Genomic DNA, 8162 nt, shown 5'->3' with positions numbered 1-8162 from the left:
ATGATTAAAGGTCTTGAGAACATGACCTATGAAGGAAGGCTGAAAGAATTGGGTTTGTTTAGTTTGGAAAAGAGAAGACTGAGAGGGGACATGATAGCAGTTTTCAGGTATTTAAAAGGGTGTCATAAGGAGGAGGGAGAAAACTTGTTCACCTTAACCTCTAAGGATAGAACCAGAAACAATGGGTTTAAACTGCAGCAAGGGAGGTCTAGGTTGGACATTAGGAAAAAGTTCCTCACTGTCAGGGTGGTTAAACACTGGAATAAATTGCCTAGGGAGATTGTGGAATCTCCATCTCTGGAGATATTTAAGAGTAGGTTAGATAAAAGTCTATCAGGGATGGTCTAAACAGTATTTGGTCCTGCCATGCGGGCAGGGACTGGACTCAATGACCTCTCGAGGTCCCTTCCAGCCCTAGAATCTCTGAATCTATGAGACTGGGGTGCTGTCAGATGCATTAGCCACATAAGAATTTGCTTGACTTTGTGTGTGTGTGCATGTGTGTGTGTATATAAATATAAAATCTGCAATAAAAATCTACATTCCAAGCACACCATGGAGGTTGCCCACTCAAGCACAGAAGTGAGGAAATTTCAGAACACACGTTGCTAGTACAAGCTTAATTCAATCCCCCGGCGCGTTTGCAGTGTGCTACAGCCTTTGATTCCACGATCACACACTGTGCGTTCTCCACCGCAGCCCCGCCTTGGTCAATACGTCTTTTCCTTCTTGTTGGGGAATTACCCCAGGCCGTATTTCCCACCCGCCGTTCCTAGCCCATGCTTCCCTGAATGATTAATGACACCTCCTGGGCCTCTCTGTGGAGTTCTCGCCACAGGATCTGAGGGCCTCACAGACATTCATCACTTGGTCTGTGCAACAGCCCATTCGGACCTGGGAAACTGAGGCACGGTGGGGCTCCACACAAAGGGAGTCCGGACACACATCTCCCCGTGCACGTGGCCACACTGCTATCCACACTCGAGCATAAGAACATAGGAATGGCCAGACTGGGTCAGAGCAAAGGTCCATCTAGCCCAGTATCCTGTCATCTGACATTGGCCAATGCCAGATGCCCCAGAAGGAATGAACAGAACAGGTAATCATCAAGTGATCCATTCCCCATTGCCAATTCCCAGCTTCTGGCAAACAGAGCTAGGGACACCATCCCTGCCCATCGTGGCTAATAGCCATTGATGGACCTATCTTCCATGAATTTATCTAGTTCTTGTTTGAACCCTGTTATGGTCTTGGCCCTCACAACATCCCCCGGCAAAGAGTTCCACTCCTCTTAGTCGTTTCTTTTCCAGTCTTATTAATCTCTCTTCATACGGAAGCTATTCCATCCCCCTCATCATTTATGTTGCTCTTTTCTGAATCTTTTCCAATTCCAATATATTTTTTGAGATGTGGCAACCACATCTGCACACAGTATTCAAGATGTGGGCGTACTATGGATTTATATAGAGGGAACATGATATTTTCTGTCTTGTTATCTATCCTTTTCTTAATTATTCCTAACATTCTGTTCACTTTTTTGACTGCCACTGCACATGGAGTGGGTGTTTTAAGAGAACTATCCACAATGACTCCAAGATCTTTCTTGAGTGGTAACAGCTAATTTAGACCCCCTCATTTTATATGTAGAGTTCGGATTATGGTTTCCAATGTGCATTACTTTGCATTTATCAACATTGAATCTCATCTGCCATTTTGTTACCCAGTCACCCAGTTTTGTGAGATCCCTTTGTAACACTTCACAGTCAGCTTTGGACTTAACTCTCTTGAGTAGTTTTGTATCATCTGCAAATTTTGCCACTTAACCGTTTACCCACTTTTACAGATCATTTATAAATATGTTGAATAGGACTGTGCCCAGTTCAGACCCCTGGGGGACACCACTATTTACCTCTCTCCATTCTCAAAACTGACCATTTATTCCTACCCTTTGCTTCCTATCTTGTAACCAGTTACCGACCCATGAGAGAACCTCTCCTCTTATCCCACGACAGCTCACTTTGCTTAAGACCCTTTGGTGAGGAACCTTGTCAAAGGCTTTCTGAAAATCTAAGTACACTAGATCCACTGGATCTCCTTTGTCTGCATGGTTGTTGACCCCCTCAAAGAATTGTAGTAGATTGGTGAGGCGTGATTTCCCTTTACAAAAACTATGTTGACTCTTCCCCAACAAATTATGTTCATACATGTGTCTGACTATTCTGTCACACATAGCCGTTGGCGTCTGGCCAGCCCAGCCACACTTTCAACCACCTCTGACTTTGTTCAGGTCAAAGAACCAGTTGGTGGTGCCATTGACAAAGTCCAGCCCATCAAAACCCCCCAGCCCAGCTCTGCCCAGCGTCCCCATGGACCTTAACATGTTACACCCTGAGTGGCTGATCTCCCAGACAGAAAGAAGGATGATGGGGGGGAGGAGAAATGCGGGGCACACAGCACCCCTGGCATGGGGGGAAAAGGGGGGAACCCTGTGTGGCGGGTGTGGGACTCACCCCTGTGGCGCCTCCTGCTGGTCGTCTCCGGGAATTAGCTCTCCAGCCATCGGAGGGCCCTCTGCAGGACAGTGTCCCATTTGCTGCTGGCCCCCCATGTCCCTCCCAGACCCCGGTGCCTTTTTACCTGGGGTGCTGCCCCTCCAGGCAATACCCCACAGATCTGGGTCTCCCCTCCCCAGGTAACCCCTACCCTCTATCCCCACCTTGCCTCAGCCTATGGGCTGCTGCAAGTCACCATCTAGCCCCCTTTCACGGGGGCCGACTGCAGTCTGTATAAGCCACTCATCATAGGCAAGGGAGGTTTTGACCTGCTGCCTTTCCCTGCAACCCAGTACCTCTAGGGGCCTTGTGCAAGGCCCTGCAGCCTCCGGACTTGCTGGCCTGGCGCTCCCCAGCTCCTCTGGCCTTCCCCAGCCCTGCTTCACTCCAGTACCCTTTAGCAGTCAGGCAGCTAGGTCCATCTCCCTCCTCAGTTAGAGGGAGACTGCTTGCTCCTGGCCCACTGCCCTCTTATAAGGGCCAGCTGGGCCCTTATTAAGCCAGCCCCGGCCTGATTGGGATGTGGCCCCCACCTGAGGCTGCTTTCCCCGATCAGCCCTTCTTTTTCTTCCCTGCCACAGCCCTCTCCCCGGACTGTTTTAAGCCTTTTAAGGCAGAAGCGGGTAACCACCCCGCTACACCCTGGTACGGGGGAGGGGAAATGGGGGGAACACAGAGCCCCTAGTATGAGGCGGGGGCGGGGGGATTACATGACGTCTCTGCAATAGAAGGGGATGGGACTGGCACCCGAGGAGTCTGTGAGGGTCACGGGGGGCTGCCCGGAGCCCCAGGCCGAGCAATGGACTCAGCCAATACAGGCTGCGAAGCGAGCGACTCTCCAGTACTGTGAATACCTGTGCAACAGGAATCACGTCTGGGGTGGGCGGGGCTCATTTTGTGGGCGGAGCTTGGGGAAAACATCCCCCTGACCTGTCCCCAATTTGCCCCCTTCCCCCACCTGGTACTGCTGGCCCAGTGGCTGAAATTGTGCAATTGCTGAGTGTCCGGGAGGGAAATGGCTCTATTAACCTCTCGGCTCGTTTGGAGCAGACGGTGCTGGTGGGGGAGGGGCACTATATGTGAGAGGCAGCATAGAGTCAAATGAAGTAAAAATCTTAAATGAACCAAAGTGTCCCGCAGAATCTCCATGGATTGTAATTCCATGCTTGAATATTAAGAATATAGCAGGAGGGATATATAACCGCCCACCTGGCCAGGATGGTGATAGTGACTGTGAAAGGCTCAGGGAGATTAGAGAGGCTATAAAAATAAAAAACTGAATTATAACGGGGGATTTCAATTATTCCCATATTGACTGGGTACATGTCACCTCAGGACGGGATGCAGAGATAAAGTTTCTGACACCGTAAATGACTGGTCTTGGAGCAGCTGGTCCTGGAACCCACCAGAGGAGAGGCAATTCTTGATTTAGTCCTAAGTGGAGCACAGGATCAGGTCCAAGGGGTGAATATATCTGAACTGCTTGGTAATAGTGACCATAATATAGTTAAATTTAATATCCCTGTGGTGGGGAACACACCACATCAGCCCACCACTGTAGCATTTAATTTTAGAAAGGGGAACTACACAGAAATGAGGAGGCTAGTGAAACAGAAATTAAAAGGTACAGTGCAAAAAGTGAAATCCGTTCAAGTTGCATGGGAACTTTTTATGGACACCATAACACAGGCTCCACTTAAATGAATACCCCAATTCAAAAAAACATAGTAAGAGAACCAAAAAGAGCTACCGTGGTTAAACAGCAATGTAAAAGAAACAGTGAGAGGCAAAAAGGCATCTTTTAAAAAGTGGAAGATAAATCCTAATGAGAAAAATAGAAAAGAGCATAAACTCTGGCAAATGAAGTGTAAAAATATAATTAGAAAGACCAAAAAAGAATCTGAAGAACAGCTAGCCAAAGACTCCAAAAGTAATAGCAAAATTTTTTAAATACATCAGAAGCAGGAAGCTGCTAAACAACCAGTGGGGCCACTGGACGATCGAGATGTTAAAGGGGCACTCAAAGATGATAAGGCCATTGTGGAGAAACTCAATGAATTCTTTGCATCGGTCTTCACAGCTCAGGATGTGAGGGAGATTCCCAAACCTGAGCCATTCTTTTTGGATGACAGATCTGAGGAACTGTCCCAAATTGAGATGTCATTAGAGGAGGTTTTGGAACAAATTGATAAACTAAACAGTAATAAATCACCAGGACCTGGTTTTATTCACCCAAGAGGTCTGAAGGAACTCAAATGTCAAATTGCGGATATACTACTAACTGTCATCTGTAACCTATCATTTAAATCAGGTTCTGTACCAGATGACAGGAGGATCGCTAATGTGACGCCAATTTTTAAAATAGACCTGAGAGGTGATCCTGGTAATTACAGGCCGGTACGCCTGACTTCAGTACCAGGCAAATTGATTGAAACTATAATAATGAACAGAATGGTCAGACACATGAATTAACATGATTTGTTGGAGAGAAAGTAAATAAGGAAGTGCTATTTACTTCTCATAACACCAGAACTAGTATCCACCAAATAAAATTAACAGGCAGCAGGTTTAAAACAAACAAAAGGAAGAATTTTGTCCAATTCAAATTGCCATTGCTTCTTGTCTTGTCCTCAGAGATTAACGAGAACAATTTTTCATTCTCCTCCTTGTAATATAGAATCATAGAATCTCAGGGTTGGAAGGGACCTCAGGAGGTCATCTAGTCCAACCCCCTACTCAAAGCAGAACCTAATCCCCAACTAAATCATCCCAGCCAGGGCTTTGTCAAGCCAGCCCTTAAAAACCTCTAAGGAAGGAGATTCCACCACCTCCCTAAGTAACCCATTCCAGTGCTTCACCACCCTCCTAGTGAAAAAGTTTTTCCTAATATCCAACCTAGATCTCCCCCACTGCAACTTGAGACCATTACTCCTTGTTCTGTCATCTGCTACCACTGAGAACAGTCTAGATCCAACGATGTTTTATGTACTTGAAAACTATTATCATGTCCCACCTTGGTCTTCTCTTCTCCACACTAAACAAACCCATTGTAATAGGTTTGGTCACAGAGATCCCCTTGGGACTGTCACCTGACGTGCTGAAATTACCTGTTTTCCCTGCCAGCTTGGGACTTCAGAACCCTGCCTTGTTGAGCCAGACACACTAGCCTGCTGCAACACATACCCAGGGTCTGAATCACATCCCCAGAGCTGAAGACTTAACTGAAAACAGCTCTGCAGGTTACCTGTGTCCAGCACCCACACACCCAAATAAATCCGTTTTACTCAGTATAAAGCTTATACAGGGTGTGGCAAAGCATATACAGGGTAAATTCATGAATTGTCCGCCCTCTATAACACTGATAGAGAGATATGCACAGCTGTTTGCTCCCCCAGGTATTAATCTCTTACTCTGGGTTTATTAATAAACAAAAGTGATTTTATTAAGCATAAAAAGTAGGATTTAAGTGGCTTCAAGTAATAACAGACAGAACAAAGTAAGTCACCAAGGAAAATAAAGCAAAAACACGCAAGTCTAAGCCTAATACATTAAGAAACTGATTACAGGTAATATCTCACCCTCAGGGATGTTCTAATAAGCTTCTTTCACAGACTAGACTCCTTCCTCGTTTGGACCTAATCCTTTCCCCTGGTACAGTCCTTGTTTGTTCCAGCAGACATCTCTGGTAGTAAGAAGGGGTTTTCCCATGACTGGAAGCCCCCTATGTCCTGCTTCACTCCCTTTTAGAGCTTTGGCACAAGGCGGGAATCTTTTGTCTCTCTGGTCCCCACCCCTCCTTCTAAATGGAAAAGTACCAGGTTTAAGATGGATTTCAGTATCAGGTGAGATGGTCACACCTCACTGTTAGACCCCTAGTCTCCATTCCCCATGGGCTGGCCCACACGTACACAGGAAGGCTTTTAAGTAGCTCGGGCCATTTACAACTGGTGCATCCTTAATGGTCTCCACTTAATACGTTTCCATCAGTGATACAAGTTTATATCTTATTCTCCCAACTCCAGATATAGAAATAATACATGAAAACAAATAGGATGAACACGCTTAGTAGAATACAAACTGTCTAATGACACCACACAAGGGGCATTTAGCGTAAAGCATATTCCAGTTATATCATATTCATAAGCATACTTCCATAAAGCTTATGGAGTGCAACATCACACCCATGTTTTTTAATCTTACCTCATAGGTCATGTTTTCTAAACCTTTAATCATTTTTGTTGCTCTCCTCTGGACTTCTTCCAATTTGTCCACATCTTTCCTGAAATGTGGCACCCAGAACTGGATACAACACTCCAGTTGTGGCTTAATCGGCGAATACAGCCCAAAATGACGTTTGCTTTTTTTGCAACAGCATTACACTGTTGACTCACACTTAGCTTGTGACCCACTATGACCCCCAGATCCCTTTCTGCAGTTCTCCTTCCTAGGCAGTCATTTCCCATTCTGTATGTGTGCAACTGATTGTTCCTTCCTAAGTGCAGTACTTTGCATTTGTCCTTATTGAATGTCATCCTATTTCCTTCAGACCATTTCTCCAGTCCGTCCAGCTCATTTTGGATTTTAATCCTAACCTCCAAAGCACTTGCGACCCCTCCCACCTTGGTATCATCCACAAACTATATCAGTGAACTCTCTATGCCATGATCTAAATCATTTATGAAGACATTGAACAGAACCAGACAAGAACTAATCCCTTCAGGACCCCACTCATTATGCCCTTCCAGCCTGACTGTGAACCACTGATGACTACTTTCTGGGAACAATTTTCCAACCGGTTTTGCACCTACTTTATAGTAGCTCCATCTAGGTTGTATTTTCCTAGTTTGTTTATGAAAAGGTCATGGGAGACAGTATCTAAAGCTTTACTAAAGTCAAGATTATACCACATCTACCGCATCCCTCCCTTCCACAAGGCTTGTTACCCTGTCAAGGAAAGCTATCAGGTTGCTTTGACATGATTTATTATTGACAAATCCATGCTGGTGTTACTTAGCACCTTGTTATCTTCTAGGTGTTTGCAAACTGATTGCTTGATTATTTGTTCCGTTATCTTTCCGGTTACTGAAGTTAATTCGACTGGTCTGTAATTCCCTGGGTCGTCCTTAGTTCACTTTATATAGATGGGCACTAGATTTGCCCTTTTCCAATCTTCTGGAATCTCTCCTGTCTTCCATGACTTTTCAAAGATAATAGCTAATGGCTCAGATATCTCCTCAGTCAGCTCCTGGAGTATTCTAGGATATATTTCATCAGGCCCTGCTGACTTGAAGACATTTAACTTGTCTATGCATTTTTTAACCTGTTCTTTCTCTATTTTAGCCTCTGATCCTACCTCATTTTCACTGGTGTTCACTACATAAGACGTCTGATTGCTACTAAACTTTTGGTGAAAACTGAAACAATAAAATCATTTAGTTCCTCTGCCATTTCCATTGTCCATTATTGTCTTTCCCCCCTTCACTGAGTAATGCGCCTACCCTGTCCTTGGTTTTCACCTTCCTTCTAATGTATTTGTTAGAAAGTTTTCTTCTTACCCTTTCTGTCTCTAGCCAGTTTAATCTCGTTTTGTGCCTTGACCTTTCTAACTTT

This window comes from Malaclemys terrapin, chromosome 21 (genome assembly GCF_027887155.1).
Source record: "Malaclemys terrapin pileata isolate rMalTer1 chromosome 21, rMalTer1.hap1, whole genome shotgun sequence".
In the NCBI taxonomy this organism is placed as follows: Eukaryota; Metazoa; Chordata; order Testudines; family Emydidae; genus Malaclemys; species Malaclemys terrapin.
Note: the sequence above shows the minus strand (reverse complement) of the source record.